The sequence below is a fragment of the Sphaeramia orbicularis genome, chromosome 16 (genome assembly GCF_902148855.1).
Source record: "Sphaeramia orbicularis chromosome 16, fSphaOr1.1, whole genome shotgun sequence".
In the NCBI taxonomy this organism is placed as follows: Eukaryota; Metazoa; Chordata; class Actinopteri; order Kurtiformes; family Apogonidae; genus Sphaeramia; species Sphaeramia orbicularis.
Genome location: NC_043972.1, coordinates 46,977,662 through 47,000,446, shown reverse-complemented (window position 1 = coordinate 47,000,446; position 22,785 = coordinate 46,977,662). Strand labels below are relative to the sequence as shown.

General features: G+C 37.2%; 2 protein-coding genes across 2 annotated transcripts in view; one reads left to right on the top strand and one right to left on the bottom strand.

The window, feature by feature from the left end:
* The window catches only part of LOC115435634 (zinc finger protein 239-like), a 695,125-nt gene that overhangs the window by 342,041 nt on the left and 330,299 nt on the right, over positions 1 to 22,785 (bottom strand). The gene's annotated exons all lie outside the window — the stretch shown is intronic.
* The window catches only part of pear1 (platelet endothelial aggregation receptor 1), a 92,801-nt gene that overhangs the window by 26,290 nt on the left and 43,726 nt on the right, over positions 1 to 22,785 (top strand). The window lies entirely within an intron of this gene.

The following is a 22,785-nucleotide window of genomic DNA, read 5'->3' as shown; positions in this document are numbered from 1 at the left end:
GCATTACGGCACCTATAATTACAGCGCTATATGGTCATGTCCTCCTTAAACCTCCATGAAAGCCTCCATTTTGGGTTTGCCACCATTTCACTTAAAATTTGGATAAAACCAGGCTTGTTTAAAGAGACCAGACATGATTTGAATTCACCAGGCACACGTCTGTGTTTTTGTTTATTCTCCTGTATAGAGGTGAGCGTGTGTTTTCATTGCACTGTCTTGGTCTTTGAGTTTGTTTGTGTGTGAACCCTTCCACTCTCCCTGACCAGTGAAGCCGCAGCCATCCTGCCTGTGGTTTTGGTCTGGACTGTGGAGGACTGAGCTGCAGTTTGCGCTGTGGGCCTTGCGGACGCTGTGCACGAGCCTCAAACCTGGAGAGCAGAGCCTCCGACTGGCAACATGCCCAGCTCCACAAAAAAACAGAACTTCACTGTTAACCACATCAGATCACACACATCTGTAACAAGTAAACATTTCATAAAAGAAGAAAATGAAACGTATTTATTTGTTTGTCCAAGGTTCTTTTTTCTTCTGTGACATCAGGGAGTCATTTCAATTGTCCCACAGCTAAATATTTGGTCAGTGAGATCAGCTCATGAAATTAGAGTCTTTGTGCATTTAAGGGTCTAAAATACTTAAACATTTATAATCACAACAGCACAAATACAATAAACAAGTTCAAATTATTACAGGGTGAGGTCCGTTTTCAAAGCTCAGTTCAAGCTGTTCGCTCTTTAAATCTCTGCATCAGCAACATGTGGTTTTCAGGTTGTCCATCTGTCCGTCTCATTCTTATAAATGCAGTATGTCAGGAAATGCTAGACAGCGTTTCTTCAAATTCCACTTGGACTCTAGCAGAAAATCTGGTGGTTAGTGGTCGAAAGTCAAGGACCCTGTAACATTTGCCATCAAAATTCTCTGCAAAAACATTTTTCTAGCCAATATTCAGTGCCATAACAGAAGGACAGATTGTGACCATATTGGTTAGATTTGGTGATTTGGTTGAATACTGGACTGATGACACTAATCTGAAAACTGTGCTGTCTGTTTAGATCTTCTGTCCTTATATGTGAAATATTCAGATTTTGTTGCTTCTTTAGAGCAATATGAAAACTGCAACTGGACTGGTTCAAGGAGACATGCAACTAGATGATAATTATTGTATATATACAGAGGTGGGAAGTAACAAAGTATAAGTACTTCATTACTTTACTTCAGTAGATTTTTGTTAGGTATCTGTACTTCACTTGAGTATTTATTTTTCTGGCAACTTTTTACTTTTACTCCCTACATTTTTGCATAAATATCTGTACTTTATACCCCTTACATTTTCAGAATAGGCTCGTTACTTTTTCAAACTAAACGGATGTGAGAGTAAAATACATACATAAATAAATAAATAAATAAAATATGTCACTTCAGAGGGAAAATCAGTGTGGTGGAGAGAAGCAGCACAGGCTGTGCATGGGGTCAGTACCAGAGTCCTGCACGGGTCCACTTTTTCTAAACTCTTCCGCCTGTACCTGTAACTCACTTGTAAGGGCTTTATTTTTGGCTGAAATGCACAGCATCAAGAAATCTCTAATATGTGCTTCTCAATAACATCTTTAACCACATATAAACAGAGGTGAAGCTCATTTCAAAATAAAACAAATTGGCTGTGGATCAACCACGGTGAAATTAGATGATGATCATCATCAAATGTCCTGACAATTACTTTCATCCATGAATCTTTTATTTTTTGACTTCCTTGCCAACTACCCGCCCACATTTTGTTTACTTTTGCTCATGCCTGTACCCTTGAAAATTCTTATATAGTTGATAATTCTCCATATGATTTTGCCTGGTTAAATAAGTATTGTTTCATTCATGGCAAAAAATGCAGTTTTACTTTTGTACTTTATTACAATTGAGAATTTGTACTTTTGTCTTTTACTAAAGTAAAGGAGTTGAATCAGTGCTTCTACTTTTATGAGAGTATTTTTTCACCCCAGTAGCTGTACTTCTACTTAAGTACAGAATGTGAGTACTTTTGCCACTTCTGGATATATGTAAGTTTTAAAGTGCAATGAGACATATTTAACAACATTATTTGACAAAGTTCTCTTTAAAGTCATCAGTATCCAAACAATCCAAAACTTCTTCCTACTTTCTATTTTTTACTTTCTATTTTATCAACTAACCCCAACTACTAAATTTAAAGACAATGATTTCCAACAGTTTATCCCAGAGTGAAGATGAGTATTTTTATTTGAACTTTACTTGCACATGTCTCTGTGTCTCAGCATTATTTGCAAAGATTATTTATCTAATTCAATCAAACTAAGTAAAGTAATGTATCAAGTAAAATGAAATGTAACTTTAGCTTAATGGACTGCCTTTCATCAGAAATGATGGCAACATCAGGCCCTGCAAAGTGTTGTAAAAAAAAAAAGATGAAAGCAGCCATTAGTGGTCAATAAAATGTGGATTTACTTTTCCAGATCCTTTCTGTCCATTTAAGTTATTGTATTCCCCTAAAAACATTCTCTAGAAAGGTTAACCCTTTAACCCCTGAGACATTATTTCAGGTAAACGTGCTGCTGTGAATTTGTTTCAGTGTCATAAAAGCTGCTGTGAGTATGTGCTTGTGTTCCTTTTCTTCAGTGGTTTTGTTTTACTGTGTGTTTTAGGTCAGAACAGGTGGAATAACAGAAAAAGACAATGAAGTTTGACAGGTTTTTACTAAATAAGGCACTCAGAGTGTACATCAATAAGAGATTAAGGGTGTTGTACATGAACTGTGAAGTGGAACACACTGAACAACAAGGATTTGAATTTAGACCCAGTAGGTTTTTTTTGGGCCCTTTTTTTCTAAATCAGTTCAGCCGCTTTTTGGCACCTGGTTGAACTTCACAAAGCAGTTACATGGACAAAACTCAGTAAAAACAGTAAAAAAAAAAAAAATAAAAAAAAAATAAAATCACAACAACAACAGTAAAAACAAAATACCACAAGGAAAACAGTGTAAAAAACTTGTCTGGTTTTAGTTGGTCTCACTCACTGCTCTGTGTTTTGCCCCCCAAAACACAGGTAGTGGGCGGTGCACTGAACATGCTCAGATGTCTGTGGAAAGCACAAGGTCTATTCTCTCAGCATGTTTTGAAATTTTTCCTGTTGAACAAACGGTTGAATTTTGATGAATATTTAAAATAAATCACACATACAGAACACTCACCACAGACACGTCAGGGGTTAAAGGGTTAAAGGCTGGGTCTTGCCTGTCCTTATTTACTTCTCCGTGATGGAGAATAGTACAAACTGCAGGCTATCTGCATCACAAGACTATTTTGTGATTAATGCCAAAGATCAAAAAGCAAAAGCAGCTAATTGTTTTTGCTTTGGGTGGTGGTCTATCCAGGGTCAGAAGGCATTGGTTTGGGTTAGGGTCACTGATAAGGAGTTCAAACTGGACGACCGTTCAGGGGCTGAAAACGTTCCTTCAAAAGCCTAAATCATATTGCTGTGATTCTTCTCGGTCTATTTGAGAGTGAGTTGAAATAATAATTAACATATTAACTCATAATGAGAGGAGTCATTAGCTGCAGCCACTGTGGGAAGTTTAGTCGTTGTTGCTTCTGCTTCTGTTATCTTCTGCGTTTGAGATAGGACAACACAAAAACTCAGACTGGCACTCACTCCTGTCTGCACAACGCTGACCTCATGGATTACCATGCAAAACATTAGTTTTGCATGTCCAAAACAACAGTGTTGCCATGGTGACCTTATCACGGCATCCGCTGTTATCCTTAGGTTCTGTTGTCCATCACTGTGAGTAGAGACTGACGTAACCTGTAAAGACACCGTTCGACACAAACACAATGTCTCTGTCTCCACTCATAGACACACATGTGAAATCACTCTCCAGTGGTTCAGTTTTACCACTTCATCACTTCGGGAAAGGTGTGGTCCCTGCATTTTCTCTTATCATAAATCTGCTTACGCTACTATGTTTGCTTTAGTGGAGGTGTAATTTTTTCGAACCTCCTGCCTCCGGGCGAGGGCTCAGATCTGTCCAACCCAGTTCCATTTATTTTTTTTGGTTATGAGGTGTAGCTCCTTTAAGAACTGATATAAATTGAGGTTTAATGTGTGCTTATGTGAGGATTATGTTGGAGGTACTTTTTGCTTTATTGACAGTGGTTATATTTCATGAATACAGACAACAGCCAAGACCTTAGAAATAATGACATGATAACAGTCTGTTCACTGATTTATATGGAGACAGCTACTAGTACTGGGAGCCGCTCCATACTAGGAAGAAGTCATACATTCTTAAATATGGCAAAATAGTCTTGTATTAAGTAAAAAATAATAAATGTGCCAATGAAGCTAATTTTACTTGGCAAGATTTGTCAAAGATGCAATAAAAGTCTAGCTGCTGAAAGACCAGGCTTTAAAAGGAGAAAACAAAAGCCCAAAAGTTTGTGCTTCTTATGAGTAACACAACCAAAGTTATTTAAGATCAACTTAAATGCTAGTGTCTTACTCTTAAAATAAGGTAAATTTATAGTTCTTCTGCTGGGATTTTGGGAAATTCAGCCTGTTATTTTATTATTATCCTGTTTTGCACATTTAACATACCATTTACCTTGGACAGTTTGCACAATTACTCATATATTGCACATTTATGTAAATATATAGTAACTTAGTAATAGTTTATATTTTTATTTAGTTGTATAGTTTATATTTTTATGCTCATCCTCTTTGAATGTAATTCTTAAATGCCACTTTGTTTTATTTATTTATTTTTTAAGTTTATGCTTAAAATATTCGATTTTTATACACCATAAATTCTTTTGGTATTCAGTGTAGACGGCAAAGTAAGATTTTCATTGTATAGGGAAAACTTTACTGTACACATGACAGTAAAACACTTCGAATCCTTTTGAATTTGTAAAACGTAGTACAATATTAACTAAATATCTTATTAAGACAAAACATTTACCTTTCTTAGACTACATTCAGACTGGAGGTAAATTTGGCCCAAATCTGATTTGTTTGCCCATATGTGACCTGTATCCGGTCTGTTAAAGACAGTTTGAACAGCACTAATCCGAGTTTTTCAAATCCGACCCAGGCCACTTTCATATGTGGTCCTAAATCTGTTATGTGTCTGATATTTACCCCCGGCAGGAGGTATTGTGATCACTTTGCTTCGTGTGTTTGTTTGTTTTTTTGTTTGTTTGTTTGTTAGCAAGATAACTCAAAAAGTTATGGACGGGTTTTCATGAAATTTTCAGGAAATGTTGATACTGGCACAAGGAACAAAGGATTAAATTTTGGTGCTGATTGGGGGGGGGGGGCGGGGGGCAGATCTGTCTTGGCGGAGGTCTGTGCTCTCCAAGTGCTTTTCTTGTTTGCAATGCGACTTCAGTCTGAACGGCCACGTATAATTTATCTGACCTTTATATCATTGAAATGTGACAAACATCACAATTCTGCATCCCAGGAGGAGAAGCGATGGTAAAAACATATTTACTTCTGTAAACAGTGTGTGCATGCGTGGTCATGTATTACATCAGGACCTCTTTTGTGCATGCGGATCACTTCAGTGTCACATTCAGTTCATACTCAAAACTGATAGAAGTCGCATTCAATGTGTAATATGAATGAGCACACACAAAAAAGTCATATTGCACGCAAAAATCTGAATTGTGGATTAAGACCCGCTGTCTGAACATAGCCTTGGAGATTATTTTTCTACTGAAAAATGTGCTTGACAGGATTATTTTTCTTTTTGGAAACAATGACTCCTTTCTTTATAATTTTTTGAATTTCCTTTTTTGCTGCGTTCATGTGAGCTAATTCCATTTCTAAGCTAAAATCTGTCTATTACCACATCCATGGAACAGGCTGTGAATTTGTTAATATGTAGAGGACTATCGGTATATTTTGGTGTAAATCTGTATATGACTTTATGGTCATGGTACAAAAAGCTGTTAAATGTATAAAAAGAAGATGAATTTTTTTTTTTTTTTTTACATATATTTATTTGAATTTTAAATCACAGTACATAGATACAAAGTGAACATAGACATACAATATGAACAATAGTAACCCCAGTCCCACCCCCCACCCCCCCACATCTCATCTATCAAGGTTTACAAAGTGGAGAACGTAAATGCATAAATAAGTATAAATAAAGAACATAAATATACAAAAAGTTGCAAAATTAAATACATAGTGCAATACCATTAAAATGTGTCCAGACAGGAGATCAACACTACTCAAAGGATTACTCAAGAAGATGTATTTCTGTAATTGGAGTTAAATTATGGAATGACATAAACATACATTTAAAGATGTGTAATTAATTAATAGTTTTCTAAACATTGGTTTGTAAAGATATTTTTGAGGGATATAAGCAAGAATGATTTTTGATGCATTGATTGGTGCCTAAAACGGATTTAGATTTGAATGTAGGCGAGGCGTATGTAAGCATTTAGCTCCAGCCTAAGCCTGTTCTGTTCAGCGGAATTCACAGTCAGTTGGTTTAAAATAAATCTCATTGATTGTATGTTCTGTATTTTGGAAGATGACTGAATAAACTTAAACCTTAAACCTTCAGAGGTTTTTCCTCAGATTCTCACCTTTTGTCGTAAAAGCGTTCAGTACTAGCTACTGTTATCTTACAAATGGAGCCCGCTAACAACAACAAACAACCTGCTCCAGTATGGAGCCAATCTGGGGCCATAAGTTTTGTATATGAAAAAATAAAATTTGAAACTGAAAATTTAAGGTTTGATCTCGAATTTTGAAAAATACAACAATGTAATCAAATTAAAAATAAGTCTATGTAAAGTTTTTTCAGGTTAAATATAAGTTTGATTCACTTTGGTAATTCTTTTGAATAAATCATTTATTTTCATTTTTCACTTTCATATATGTTTTAATATTTGAGGTTTTATTTTTTTCAGTTGCATGTTTTATCTTTTCAGATTCAGATCTTATTTGTTATGGTTTCAAATCTTATTTTTCACTTGCAGGTCTTTTTTTGCTTTCAAATCTTTTTTTCGCTTTCAGATCTCTTCAGAATGGCTCCATACACCTGAAACAACACACCTCAACGCAAACATCACATCAGAAATGATTCTGTTTAATCTTTTAATTTCCCTGCAGGATAAATTCAGTACATGAACAGCCTCTCAGATACGTCTGTTTGTGGTTTTCATCCGTGAAAAATATGGAAGTGAAGACTTAAATGGGCTGTTTTTACTGGAAGGCTGCATTTGGCCACTGTGCTACCATTGGCTTTGGTTCTTTGGCTTCTTATTTTTTTGGTTGATTTTTTTATATTCAAATTTGTTTTACATATTTTTTTATTGTTTACTCTTCTTTTATTTCTACAAAGACTATCATGTGTCTCTTGGGGGATGATAAAATAAAGCAAACTGAGTCTAAGTGAAGCAAACTGAGGCGATGTTCAAAGCAGATATCTGCTGCGACGTCTGCTGCCAATAAATACGCGTGTTGGTTTGCCCTAAAACCTAAACTTGGATGAATGATCAGTGGGGCCAGGAAAGGGGGGGGGGACATATCCTGTTTTTCTGTGATAAATACAAGATTTCAGGCCACAAACCTGACACTGCCAAATGTGAGTTGGCAAGAAATATTATTGAAATGACATAGTGTTGACACGAGGTGAATTCATTAGTTTTTCCATTGCAACTCCTCTAATTAACGACATTCTGAAACGACTTGAACTCAAGGACAGATTGGCAGAGCTCATCGGGCATCTGCCGTTTTATTTAAGGGCCTGTTGGTAAGAAGTCTTTTGTTGAAAAGGATCCAAATTATTTCTTCCCATGTTATTAGTGGAAATTCTAGCAACACTGTGGATCTGCTGACTTAATTATAAGATTCAGTTGCAGAGTAAAGGTCACATTAAGACAATGAAACTGTCTGAGAGGCAAAAAAGTGTGAAGTATAAAGCTGTGTGAATGTTTCCTGAAAGGTTAAAAGTTGAGACGCTGGCTCCTTCTTGCATTAATCTTACAGATAGCGAGTATTGAAAAGTTCGCTCAGCAGAACTCAGGCCTCCAAGCGCTCCGTCAGGCCTCCCTCCATCCTCTTTACCCGCTAGATCATCCTTTTGTCACGCAACTCCCCCAAGAACTGCATTCAAGCTGCCAAGTTTTCCACTCAAAAGCTTTTTCCAGTGTGGGGGTTCAGTATTTTTACCGTATATGATGTCTTTACTGTAAACTGTGAAACCTGTTGATGTACACAGTGGATAGATTTTCCAACTAGATGTGAAGAGAAAGATCTCTGGGTGTGTTTAGATTGTTTTGCAGCATAGCGTGTGCTTTCACAGGACATTTTTGGGTGTGGCGTGTAACTGTTTCTCCAAGTCCTTACTGTGTAAAGGGGTTTTGTACCCACTGCCACCCCCCCACCTCCACATTTCCCCCACTCCCCAAAAAACGAAAAACCCACCCAACATGAGCGGCAACTGGGAGTGTGTGTCAGCCTCACTGCGGTCGCACAGTCGAACCTGTCCTGTGTGCCAAGACAAGAACCCAGATGCAAAGGATTATGGGTTTTATATTCACTTTACAGTAACTCTGGTTTAATGTGAGGGTGGGATAAGCAGAGGAGGGGGAGAGGGGACTGCGGCTGTGGTTGATGTGTCACATGGAGGACTCTGGATAATTTATTCCAACTGTCAGTTTTTGCCCTCAAGCAGTTTTATAGATTTGTTATTCTAAGAGCTGAACTGTAAATTTGTGATGTAAACTTTTTGGCTTGATGGGACTCAGTTTTTTTTTTTGATACCGGTGGTGATCACTATCACAGGGTGATCATTTAAATCTCTTTAAGGCACAGATACACACCGCAACTTTATAGGCCAACTTTCATGTGTAATGGTGCACAGCAGTGCTTTAATCTAGTGTAGCGTGACTATTGTGTTGCCAGGAAACACAGGATTTTTGTCGTCCTCTTTTTTTCATTTAACATATTGTTGTATGCGTGGGTTTCTTTAATTTCTTTAATTTCTTTCATATCTTTTCCGTTTTAAAGCACATGCATTGAAAGTGCAATTTATAAGAATAAGGCGTAGTCCACATTAACACACAGATGTGTTCACTCTCCATTTTATAAACATCTGTCACGATGATCTTTGTTTTACAAAGTGTTTCCATCAACACACAAATGTAAATGCTCAGTGAAGGTGTTGTTTCTGTAAACTGCTAACTCTGTGGAACAGGTAATATTGGTTAGACTTTCTATTTGGTGAAATTGAGCAGCTGAAGAGCTTGCCTCTGTGAGCATAAATTAGGGTTTTCCACCTCCACATGTAGCTACGCACATAAACTGGAGAATGTTTTTAAAAATCTGTTTTAGTGACCTAAGAATGCTGTTCATGTGCAGAGGAGGGAAATGTTAGTTTTTCCAAAATATCTGTATGTACGCGTGGATAAAGCCTCAGATTGACATTTAAACTCTGACAATTGAAAGAAGGGGGCAGAGTTTAGAATAGAATAGAAAAACATAAAATATCAAGACACCATATTAACAATATTAACAGTATGAAACAGTTTGTATATTTATGAAGTCATTCTTTTAGGAAATAGTGCATTTATGATTGGATAAATATTGACTAAATATTGTTGTGTTATTGCAAGAGAGATTATCGCACCACTTATTGCACATAATTCACATTATTCAAGGTTATTGCACATTTTTAGAAGTGACTGCATGAGGATACATTGAGGGAAGTGATTGTACAGAAAGAACACTAGAGTTATTACTTTTTTCACCAGTTTGACTGATCACTACATTTTCAACTTGGTGAAGGCCCAATCCCAATTCACCCCTTGGCCCCTCCCCCTTAGCCCTACCCCTTGGCCCTTGCACTTGGCAGTACCCCTTGAAATGAAGCTGCAAGGGTTAGGGGTTGCAACATTCTCCTATGAAATGGGACAACCCTTCGAGACCTGTTACGTCATCAGCAGGAATCGATCGATCTATAAACAGATACGACAACTTTGTTTGTGAAAGTATCACCCATGCTGTCAGCAGCTGTAACCGTCTCTGTTCCATGAGCTTTGGTCATCTTTTTGCGGCTATCAACTATAAACCACAGAAATGCAATCTATAACACATTGGAATGGCAAAATAATTAAGTTGTTTACAAAGAAAATACGTACATTTGTGTGTTTCTTTCATCACACTGCTGCACTTTTTGGCTGTGTTTACCTTGATCTTGCCAATGATTCAAACAGAATTATGGGAAATTTCTCCTACCCCTCCATTCGTAGTGTGGTCCTGAAATATCTCGGCTTTAGCCCTTCCCCTCCGTCTAATGGAGAATCGGGACAGCACTACCCCTTCACGTGTACACGCAAAATGGGGTAGAGCTAAGAGGGAGGGGCCAAGGGGTGAATTAAGATTCAGCCTAAGTACCAAACTTTGTTCCTTTACTCATAAAGTGGTGTCTGTTAGCTTCAGTAAGTTTGTGCTAGTGTTCCGTCTCATTAGTTTCCTCCCTCTGGATAGTTCTATTCATGTTCTAATGCTGGTCTGAGCGCTGATTAGAGGCTTTAGTGACTCACTTTACCTCTAGAGGTCGGAAGTGTTTTTTCTAGATGGTACAGGTAGGTTAACTTTAGTAGACGTCTCTGCAAAACAGTATAATCATACCCTTAGTTTAGTGTCTGTTTCTTCACACTGTTGATAATTTTAATTAATTTTAAAATCATGTAATGCTTCATTGGTTTTAATGTATTACTCTTATTTACTACATCTGAGTGTTGACCACAGTTAATATGACCTTGAATAAAAAGCAGAAAAACACTGGTTATAATGAGGAACTCTTGTGTTTTTTTTTTTTTTTTTTGTTAATCAATGTTTTTTTTATTAAGTCTTTCACACACAGAAAAAGTAAGACGGACACTGAGACATATAATAAAAGGTATAACATGCCACAAATACAAAAACAAAAAATAAATAAATAAAAACTGAAGGGTTCCACCCAATCCCTTTGTACACAGCACACATTATCAAGAGTCAAGGTGCATTGTCAGCTGTTGTACATAAGAAATAAAAGGATCCCATACCACATTAAACTTCCCCATTGATCCATTCAATGTGTATCTAATCTTTTCAAGCTTAAGGAAAAGCATGACATCACATATCCATCTGGAACTTTTGTGTTTTTAGTGGCCGCTGCAGTAGAAGGTTAATTAATAATAATTAATATTCAGTTAAGTGCAATCATCACTAAATGCAATTAAATATACTGCAAATATTTCCATTGAAACACAGACTGGATTCAGATTTTGGAGCTTTAGAATGCACAGAATGCACGGTCAGTGAGCAGTGATTTTTCATTTCTGCCTTGTCATTGTTTTAATGGTCTTATAACAGTTGAAACACTGCTTATCCCTCCTTGTGGGAACCATCGGTCAGTGAAATGATTGTATAATGTTCATTGTCAGGTCACTGTTTTAAACCTGCCGTGTAGTGCAGTGATTAATGATCTTAATAAAACTGTGATCATTTAGTCTAAGGAATTACCCAAAGCTCCCCAATGTACTGTGATTATTGTCATTTCATTTACCATATGTAGATCAAAAAAAGTAAAAAGTTTGGGAAATTTATATCAGCTTTCAACGTAATCTTAAAAACATCTGCCTTTATTTAAACGGCCTTGGAAGTTCCTTGATTATATTTTAAAGTATTACCAGATGTACGTTTCTCAAAACACACATAAATGAATACATCTTTTTACCATAATAGTGTCCAGTTGCATTATTGCTTTTCATTAAAACAGGAAACAAACATTCAGCTCTAACTTAATATTTATTACAATCAAGTAACCATAAATGCTTTTATGGAAATGAAACAGCAGCCCTCTGCATAAGGTAAGTTATTACCAGAGCAATAGGAAACAAAACCTAAATTATCAGCAGGTAAGCGCCACATAAAACACCTTACACCTGCGGCGCTGGATGTTATAAGTCTAAGAGGGAAAATCAACAGTAATTCATTGTTTTTTCTGTCAGTGATGGCCCTCCTTGAGCAGGCCTGGAGTTTTAAAATAGCTCACAAAATAAAAGCTAGTGGAAGTTTAAGGCTATTGATTCTGGAAGTACATGCTGTAAATCTGCAAAAAAAAAAGAAAGAAAGCGTCTGGAAAGTGAAGACTCTCTGTAGTTTTTCTGTCGGACTGACATCAGAGCCTTGACATGAAAATGACCTTGTATTTGGCAGGATGGGCTCTGTCTTTGTGCCTCTGTCGTTCTCCTAGAGCACCCCATTTTATTCATGTCTGCGCACTGCCAGTGTTTTCAGTTTGCTTTATTTTTTACTTTCCACAAAGGGTGACTAATATATTCTGTTACAATTAGCAATGCAGTGCCACAAAAAGGAAGAGAAATAAATAGAGTAGGAGGTTACTGAGGTTATAGGGAAGGAAACTGGGAAGCTGTATCAGTGCATTTGCTTAAAGTTTCACCAAAATAGAAAAAAGACTCTGTAAGGATACTACAAACCATTCGAACCTTTCCTCTGATGATGAAACCAAAGACAGCAGTTTGATGGAGCCGGTGATTTTACACATAAAGATCAGTTTAATCTTCTTGCTGAACCTGTGAGAACAGCTGCAAGAGATTTGGAGATTCTGGTTTTGACAAAACAATACATCTTATTGACAGAAATTTGTTTGTGACATTCTGGAAATGTATTGGCTTTGTTTCTTGCTTCAATTTTAGGAGCTTGAACAGTCTTATGTGGGTGTGTCCTCTGATCTCTGCAGAGAAGAGTAGCTTTGAAAATGTTTTACTCCCCACATTTTAATACCTGCTCCTTATATCCTCATAATAGACTCCTTACTTGAGTTTTAATACTTTTGAGGTCATCCTATATTATAAAAGGGAAGTGGACTCTGTGTGTGTGTGTGTGTGTGTGTGTGTGTGTGTGTGTGTGTGTGTATGTGTGTGTATGTGTGTGTCTCAAGCATCACACAAAATCCAGAAAGAGCTGACTGCTGCAGTTTGACATAAATATGTATTTTTGGCGAAAACAGCAAGTTGACAGGACTAATATTTTGGGAGATATAAGTAATTTTGGAATACAATGGCCTCCCAATGGCCAATCATGTTACTATGCCCAGAACTATAGAATCATCACTGAAGTGGGTTACCTAGCAACAGATAAATAGCCTGGCCATGATGCCATGGTGTCAGATTTCATGTGCAGAAACAGACATGCCAGTTGAGAGGTTATTCAACTGAAAACACCAGTGGAATTTACCAAGAAAGTAAAGGACTGAACTGCATCAGAGGATCCAGAACTCGTGGGGAACCATGGGTAAACTCGCTAGTTTAGGTGTAATTTGCATGACTGCGCACCTTCAAATATCGAGACTGAATTCAGACTATATGTGGAAAGGATGATATAACATGGAGAAGATCCACTGCTGTATATCACAATCAATATAACAAAATGAAAATAGGGTTCAGTTTGAGCAGAAAAACAACTTGGTTTGGTTTGGAATGGATTGTGTAAGGGCTAAAATAACAAGCTTATTGACCCTTTGCATGTTACGTCACTCTCTGTTCGTGCCGCAAACGAACGCCATGACGGACGGCGGAAGTGCTGGACTGCACACTGGACAGCAAACCGGCTAATATTGAATTTGATCTGAACGTTCTCGTTTTTGTTCACTTTTAACCCTGCTTTACACGTACAGTGGTCGCACACAACAGTTCCATCCTTCTTCACAGACACCCATGGTTTCAGCTGGGTTACAGACACAGCCTGGATCTGATGGACCTGATATTACAGGTAGAGCAGGCTCTGTTTATGTCCATAGCACATTAGCACCACCAAATGCTAGCTAGGTGGCTAGACTAGGTTAACTACTATGAACCACTCTGTTCCAGTGGCTGTCATCAGTATCTTTCAAAATTAGCTCTGCTGTTGTAGTGGCTGCCTTTGTACCAGCTACACTATGTTCTATGTCCTACTGTTATTGTCATTATGCTGTGCCATATGTTCTAGTGGAACTGTACATATGACTGTGTGTAGATAGTGGAAAGGCAGACACTTCAACAACAGAGCTAATACTGTAGGATACTGATGACAGACACTAACATTATTACAGTGTTAGCTCATTAGAGCTGCTTTTGGTTCCAGTCTATTTGAGTTTTGATGGCATGCTGGGGGAAACATGTTAAAAACATACACAGCTATCTGGCTAATGTTAGCTGTATCTTTCCTTTACCATGATGAGATACATTCCTCTGCTGTGAGCGCAGTACAGCGACTCGGTAATGTAACCCGAGACTAAGAACTGGTATCATCCAGACTTTTGTATGCTTTTAGATCAGCACCTGTGTATGGGGACACTCCATTTAGAACAGAATGGGACAGATCGTGTGCATTAAACTCCAGTAGACTGGAGGATTTTGCTAGATCAGGAGGGAGAAGATATGGGTCGGTAGCTAGCCCTGCTATCACTAGCTTCTCCAAATAGTATTCTTTGTGCCGTCCAGTAAAGTGAGTCACTTTGCAGGACAACTCCAAAACTTTATTTTCAGTGCTGGTAGCCATAATCCGTTGCTCATTCGTTTGTTTGTTGTGTTGCTTTTGCCGTCCACCATCGCGCTGGACCCCTAGTCATGTGATAACTGTGACGTTGGTGCAAAGGGTCAATACAGGGTGTCCATAAAGTCTTTTTACAATTTAAGAAATTTATTACAAAATTAAATGAATAGACTAATCTGTGGAAATTATAACAAAATGAAAAGTAGATATTGAATTTGTTTTTCCTCATTTAATCCACCTCTATATGGACACCATTAGTTACATGAACCCCATCCAGACGGTACTGGATTTGTTTCCATGTCGGCTGTATCACAGACACATTAATGGTGATCTTTAACTTCAGGTCGTTGATCTCTCGTGTCTTTGTTCGATACATGATGTCTTTAATATAACCCCATAGAAAGAAATCCAAGGCAGTGATATCTGGTGAATGAAGTGTCCAGGGAATTGGACCATTTCTTCCAATCCACTGGTCTGGAAATGTTAGATCTAGGAACCCACCAACATGCAGTCCCCAGTGTGGTGGTGCACCATCTACCTGGAAAATGATGGTTGGTTGAAGGTCATCCAGTTGTGGTGACACATAAAGGTCAAAGGTCAACATTTGCAGTAACTGATCTCTCATTAAAGAAAAATGGGCTAATGATTTGATTGCATATGATCCACAATGTGATGAAAAACTTTGATAACCACTGAGTACATAGAACAAATCTGATTAATATATCTCATCAACTGCTTTCGTAATAAATGTTTTTAATTGTAAAGATACTTGGTGAACACTGTATAGTACAAAAAAAAACAGGCCTTGGAACTGATTTGCAAATTGGAGCAAAGTTGAAGATGTTTGTATTTTATTTGACATTAGAAAGGATTAGTTCTATTTACATTACATTAAAATGATAAGCTTTAAACTGAAGCCAGTAGAAAATGTGGTTTTTTCTTAAAGTTTGAGTATATTTTAGCATTTCTATTTTTTATCACGTTTCCTGTTGTAAAGTTTTTGATTCAGTACTTGTAAAAAAAAAGTGCCTTTTTTAGAGTAAAGTGTAAAAAAGACACTTTAACCCTTTATAGGGCACTCATGGAAATACTCTGAAATTCAAAATTTCAACTTTAGTGTGTTATTGAAGGATATAAAAAGACTTTATTACTTTTGTGGAATTTTTCATTTTTTTTCAATTGTCATGCAGAAAATCAAGGTCAATCAAGTTACCATATTTGGTTCCTCACCTGTAAGTGTGTGGTGTAAAGATATAAGGTGTAAATTAAGTGTAAATTAGCACTTATGCTATAACCTGGCACCAAGCATCTTTCCTTTGACTATCTAGGTCACAGGGGTCAAACATGCGGCCCGGGGACCAAAACCAGCCCGCCAAAGGGTCCAATCCGGCCCGTAGGATGAATTTGTGAAATGCAGAAAATTACACTCAAGATATTAACAGTCAATCGTTTTACTTTAGGGCCCATATAAAGCCCTACTTTAGTCTGAAGTGGGTCAGATCAGTAACATACTACCATAAAAACCTAGAAAAAATGACAATTCCAAATTTTTCCTCTGTTTTAGTGTTAAAAAAAAAAAAAAAGTGAAATTACATGAAAATGTGTAAATTTACAAACTAGCCTTTCACAAAAAAATAGAAAACTAGAAATGTGTTAAGAGAAGTGCAATTTTACAAATTTTCTGCCAGTTACTAAAATATTTTGTGTATTTTCAGATCCATTGTGATCTGTAAGTTGTAATGCACATTTACAAAATGATAAGCAGAGGCAAGATATAGGTAAAATTACACTTATTTTTCTTAATAAATGTCAGTTTTTTCATGGTTGTTCATGTTATTCACATTTTTAAAAGGACAGTTTATAGATGTAAACATTTCCATAATGTAATTTTACTTTTTTCACTATAAAACACACTGAAATGGAGTTGGCATTATTGATATACTATTATGTTATTAATTCGCTGGTCTGGCCCACTTCAGATCATATTTGGAGGATGTGGCCCCTGAACTAAAATGAGTTTGACACCCCTGGTCTAGGTCAGTGTATTGTTGTGCACTGTCCCTGTACAAATAAAGACATACCATTCCATACCATACCATACCATACCATACCATACCATACCATACCATACCATACCATACCATACCATACCAAGTGGCAAAAATAAATAGATAAATAAATCCAAGAAGTAAATATAAAAAATACAAGAGAAATACATGTAAGGTGAAAGGAACATGTATTTTAAAACATTAAACCATCCCTTTTAGAACATTAGACCAACATAAGTGCTGATCCAGACACCTATCCACACCCACATTATCCCTTTGAACATCATTCCTTACATTAGTACCATAACTTCATGGTACCTAACAAAGCTGGTACACTCACTGTTCATGCAGAGGTGGACTTTACAGACCCTGTAGACCACATTGAACCTGAGACTGTCGACTCACTGTAACTGTTGCTGTCACTGTCTTCTAATGTATGCGGAATTTACCAAAAATAGTCACTTGCCTGATAAAGGATTAATAGTGTTTTGTTTACATAATTATCTGTACCTCCATTTGAGTACAGAATGTCTATACTTTTATTTCCTCTTCCTGACTGTCACTAAAAGTCCTTGTAGATCCCTTGTCTGTCAGGAAAAGGTTTCTCTTGCATGAAAACCGAATAAGAATTATTCTGTTATAGTCAGCACTTATGAGCCCTGAAGGCACGTCATTGAAACAGGATATGGTAATAACATGGGTACAAGTGTCTAGTGAGATTAATATAAAACCACTGTATCTGTTTTCATTTGGGCTTTGTTTTCACTGACGCTCCTGTGCGGTTGTGGAAAAAAAAAGAGCATCGCAGGGCCTTTCAGGAGCTTATGGCATTCCTCCGTTGGTACTATGTATGTATGCGTGGGCTGCTGCTTTGGATCCTGACAGTATGAGTCAAGAAAAGCCAGGCAAATTAAGAAAATGTCTTCAGATACTAAAAATAGTCCCCTTTCTCTGAACTTCTTTCAGCGTATGGGACTCATTTAATGTGTGTGTGCGTCTTCAAAACATAAAAACACACGATCGGTCCATGGAAGAGTTAGAAACTGTTATGGGTTGTGGTGTGTATTCATGTGCACATCCTGCATGATAGTGCGTGTGTGTGTGTGTGTGTGTGTGTGGTATTTTATTTTGGCCTTTTTGTACTGCTTTATAGAACCACATGAAAGTTACACTGTTCGGGTTGAGATTGTCTGCTTTATTCATTACAAATATGACCAAACATGAGCTACTGTTGTGGTTTTTTACTGATCCCAGTCCAGACTTTTACCTCTTTGACCAGTGCCTGTGAATTGTGGAGGTGTGCATACATTACTGCCAGTTAGCTTCTAGCTAAAGGCAGCAAAAGTGAATGGAAAAACTGTTCTAATACATCATTGCTACTAGTGTTTTTTTCAATTCATAGCCAAGCTTGTCTAAGTGAAAGAGTTCAGAGCTGCAGCCTGGAAAAAGCTCAAAGAAAATAATGATAACTTAGGGCTAAATGTAATGGAGTTGACGACTGTACGGTGAAAAGGGAGTAAAGAGGAAGAATCAGTCAACAGTTAGAGGAGCATCATTGGAGCATTGGAGTCCAGTATAAAACACTCCATTTTTTGTATTTTTTTTTCCAACTAAAAGCTCTCTTTTCTAATGCCACTAACACCTGGAGCTGCAGATGTCTACCTGCCCCCACTCCCTCCCCCAACTCCACTGAAGGTAACCCAAACAGGCGACCAAGCTCGACATGAAAACAACTATATCAGTGCTTGTTAAGTGGGCTTGTTTGCTCTCCTTCTCAGCATTTAAGAATTCTCATGCGGTTTGAAGCCTTTCTCTAATGAAGCGCAATTAAAATGAAAAGAAGGTAATGAAAAATATTTACCCCCAGTCCAATGAAGTGGCTGGCGAAGTTGATGACTTGCCTTAATGAAAGCCATATGCCTGTTCTTGTAAAAGTCCTGTTTTCGTGGCACTGATTTCTAAGCCTTTGTGCCAGCGCGTGAATGAACTCCTGATGATGGGTAGAGTGTGGAAAGTTTATCAGAAGCAGAAGGTCGGTGCATTTGCTCTGATTTATGCCAAATCTCCAGCCGTGATAACCAGCCACTAGTCAATGCTGCTGTAAATGTTTTCAATGAGCTTCTGGGTAATAGCACAGGTGTTTATAGAGGTCCGAACCCATCACAGGAGTGTATTCTTCTCTGAAATACTAATGTAGGTGGCTGTAATGGGAACTGAGTCGCTAGTCTTGGCAGGAAGACCGGCATGTATTATTCACCAAGCCACAGGAAAATCTTTTTCTTGTCTCAGAAAATTTCCCGAAAATGAGCATAATGTTTTCAAAATGCAAACATGTGCATGAAGAGTGAGAGAAATATGTTTTTTACACCACAAATGGATTACACAAAGGAGACATGGTTAGAAACAGGACATCATTTGACACTGGGCTGGAAAGAGCTGCCAGTAACCGGGGTCAACTTTTATTGATGGTGTTTTAATTTTATCTTGTTCATAATGGACAGAAATGGTGCTTTAATCCTGTATTTATACACTTGATAGGTATAGGGTTAGAAATATAGGATGTACTAGGAATTCTGTCCATCTGTCTCAGATTTTTGGACAGATGTGGAAGTGCAGATGTTTTATGTATGACCAGCTGAACCTGGCCTTTAACAGAGACTACACTAAGCATTTCACATTCCATTCATTTTTTAAAGAATTGTTTTTCACCTCTGTGATGAAATACATCTATTGAATTCACAATAAAGAATCTATATTAAGACATAAAGACCCAGAGCTATTTTTGTGGCAGTTCCCAAATGAATTGCTCCTCTCTATTTAATCTGTCTAAAGTGATATATCATCATTTTTTATAATATCATTGTCTCTATTTTGCCATCATGTATTTTCCTATATTTAATTCACAGATGATGTAGATGTTCATAAAAGCTCAGATTAAAGTTGAGGGTTATAATATCAGAAACAAACAAACAAACAAAAAAAAAAACCTGAAGAAAAAGTGACTTTTTCAACAAAATCTATCATTAACTGAACACAAAGCAAGTGTCTCCATCCACTGTCATTGATCCAACTCCATGGGTTTTACTGGTGAATCAGTGTTATAGAAGATGACAGTGTTTCCACATACACTACAGAGCCTCTGAACGTCCAATGGGTCATATCTGATGACCATGACAAGATGACAAAATGCATTTTACACCAACTATTTACATTTATTGATAGGATTAATGGATGAACAGGTATTATACATTATAGATTAGTACATGTGTTTGGTCACCAGTGGATGTTCGGCTCTTTATGGGTTAATCCAGTGGTTCCCGACCTTTTTTGGCTTGTGAGCCCATTTTAACATCTCAAATTTCTGGCGACCCCAGACATTCAAAATGGAGACTTTTTCTTTGCTAAAATTAATTTGTTTTTGATCATGTAATAGTTTGCTACACTATGTTGCAAATTAACATTAATTTTAGACGACATTTAGTCTATATAATGTATGTTATTATGGACGGAGGCACAAAAGCCAGGTGTAGATTACTGCACAAAGTGAGAACTTTATTTTCCTTGGTCAGGATATGTACAGTCAGTCCAGCTTGGATTTACAAGGCTGACAATGAATACTGAACAAACAATAACTCAAACTATGAATTATGAAAGAGCTGCAGCATCTGAAACCGACCACAATGAACATTTGACAGATAAACAGTACCACAGTGCTTCAGTTTCAGCTTCACAGTTTGTCATGTCTTTTATGGATTGTGATTGTCTCTGTCAACTCACCATATATTTGTGTATCAGTAAGTTTTTATTTTTATCAATTACTAGAAATTTCCGGCAACCCCACGTGGGGTCCCGACCCCAAGGTTGAAAAACACTGGGTTAATTGGTAATGAATTGGTTAAATCGCATAAATTATGTCCATCATGGCCAACCCCTCCCACCCCCTGGACCACACTGTAGAGGCAAATATGTATATAGTATTTGAATTCAAATCTAAATGTATAGAAATCCTTCTTTTTTTCTTTATATTTTATGTTTCGTAAGTGTATATTTTCCTGTTTGTTTGTTTTTTTGCTGTTCCTGCACTTTATTTTTGTATTTGCTGCTGTCAACGGAGAAATTTCCCCATAGTGGGATCAATAAAGCCTGTCTTATCTTATCTTATCTTATCTTATCTTATCTTATCTTATCTTATCTCATCTCATCTCATCTCATCTCATCTCATCTCATCTCATCTCATCTCATCTCATCTCATCTCATCTCATCTCATCTCATCTCATCTCATCTCATCTCATCTTATCTTATCTTATCTTATCTTATCTCATCTCATCTCATCTCATCTCATCTCATCTCATCTTATCTTATCTTATCTTATCTTATCTTATCTTTAACCTGATCTGTTTTTCCATGAAAAGCTTGGCTGAATATGATAATCTTGATTGATGGTGTGGATGTTACTGTCCCAGCGTATCAGACTTCTCCCCAGGGCCACTCATAGATGACAGAAGAGGCTGTGCTACAGTTCGTTTGTCAGAAGGGACTTGTTGAGAAAACAGAAGGGACTTTGCCAGGCCGATCCTGTATCAACATGAGATCTCCCCTCTAGTAGAAATGCCATCTCATTCCCACGATGCCTCTTCCAGTGTACTTACACAGCTGACCCGTTGAACTTCTGTCCATTTCCATGAGAAGTTTTTAAGCCAAAAACGGGGGAATCGACTCCCTTCTGCTCCCTGCGAGCCTAACAGCGTCCCCGTGCCGAGGCGCTCTCAAGGGCCGATGGGCTGATGGGATCCAGATGTTGTCTGAGTGTGGAAGGGGGACAGCAGAGGAGTGTGCAGGCTTCACTACAGCTCTGATTGATAGGGGTCATGATGAAGCCGGGAGTCACGTTTCTTGACTCTGATCCCTCGATCGTCTTCTTTTTCTTCTTCACTGCCACATCTATCGCACGTCGTGTCAAGTTGACTCCTGATGCCTGTGTTTTATGAACCCGGTTGAGACGATGTGGATCTCAGCATGGAGCAGACAGACTTACAGCTCCGTAGTCTGGCTTTTTGCCTCACCTCTGCTGAGCGTTTAATGAACTATTTTATTGTCAGATACTTATTCAGAACCGCAATTTATAGGTACACAGAACCATTTTCAGTGCATCTTTCTCTCTGCCACAATAGTTAATTATAGTAAATAAAAACTGTTTTGTAGCTTCCCATATGTGTGTGCAACATTTTCCACAGTACCATAGAATAACACACGACTAAATGTGTACGTCCTGCTGTTTCGAAGCAACCCAGGTTTGTTACTTAGAGAAAATCTGTTTAATGGGTTTAAGAGAGCCAAGATAATTATTTGTTCCAATAATACCGCAAAAAAATGAGTATGTACCACAAACATTTGGACTGGCCAACACCTCAATGACCTGATGTTACAGCTAAATGTAATATCTTCACATTAAAATATCAAAACAGCCAGGCCTATACGGATATTTTGTTGATATTTGTACTTACAGTGAATATTAGTAGCACTCTGTGATGTTCACATGTAAAGAAGTCTGTAATCTTATAGATAGATAGATAGATAGATAGATAGATAGATAGATAGATAGATAGATAGATAGATAGATAGATAGATAGATAGATAGATAGATAGATAGATAGATAGATAGATAGATAGATACTTTGTTAATCCCGAGGGAAATTCAAGTATTCAGCAGCTTTGCATACACCACAAGAAGACAAAAAACAGACAGACCAAACCAAACCAAAACAAAACAAAACAAAACAAAACAAAACAAAACAAAACAAAACAAAACAAAACAAAACAAAACAAAACAGTGGGTTAGTAACCAGGTTGATATTAAGGTTAGTATATATACTCTAAAAGACACTTGCTAAAGAACTAGCTCTAAAAGAGCTTCCTGTACAATACTGTAAATAAAGACTTCTGATTGTATTTACACATTTCAGCGCAGTGATATATAGTGAAAAAGTGATGTAAAGTGTAGCAGTGATATAAATATATATAAACAAATGAAAAATTTAATTATTAAATTAAAAATAAATAAATAAATAAATCAAAAAAAAAAAAAAAAAAAAAAAAAAAAAAAATATATATATATATATATATATATATATATATATATATAAAT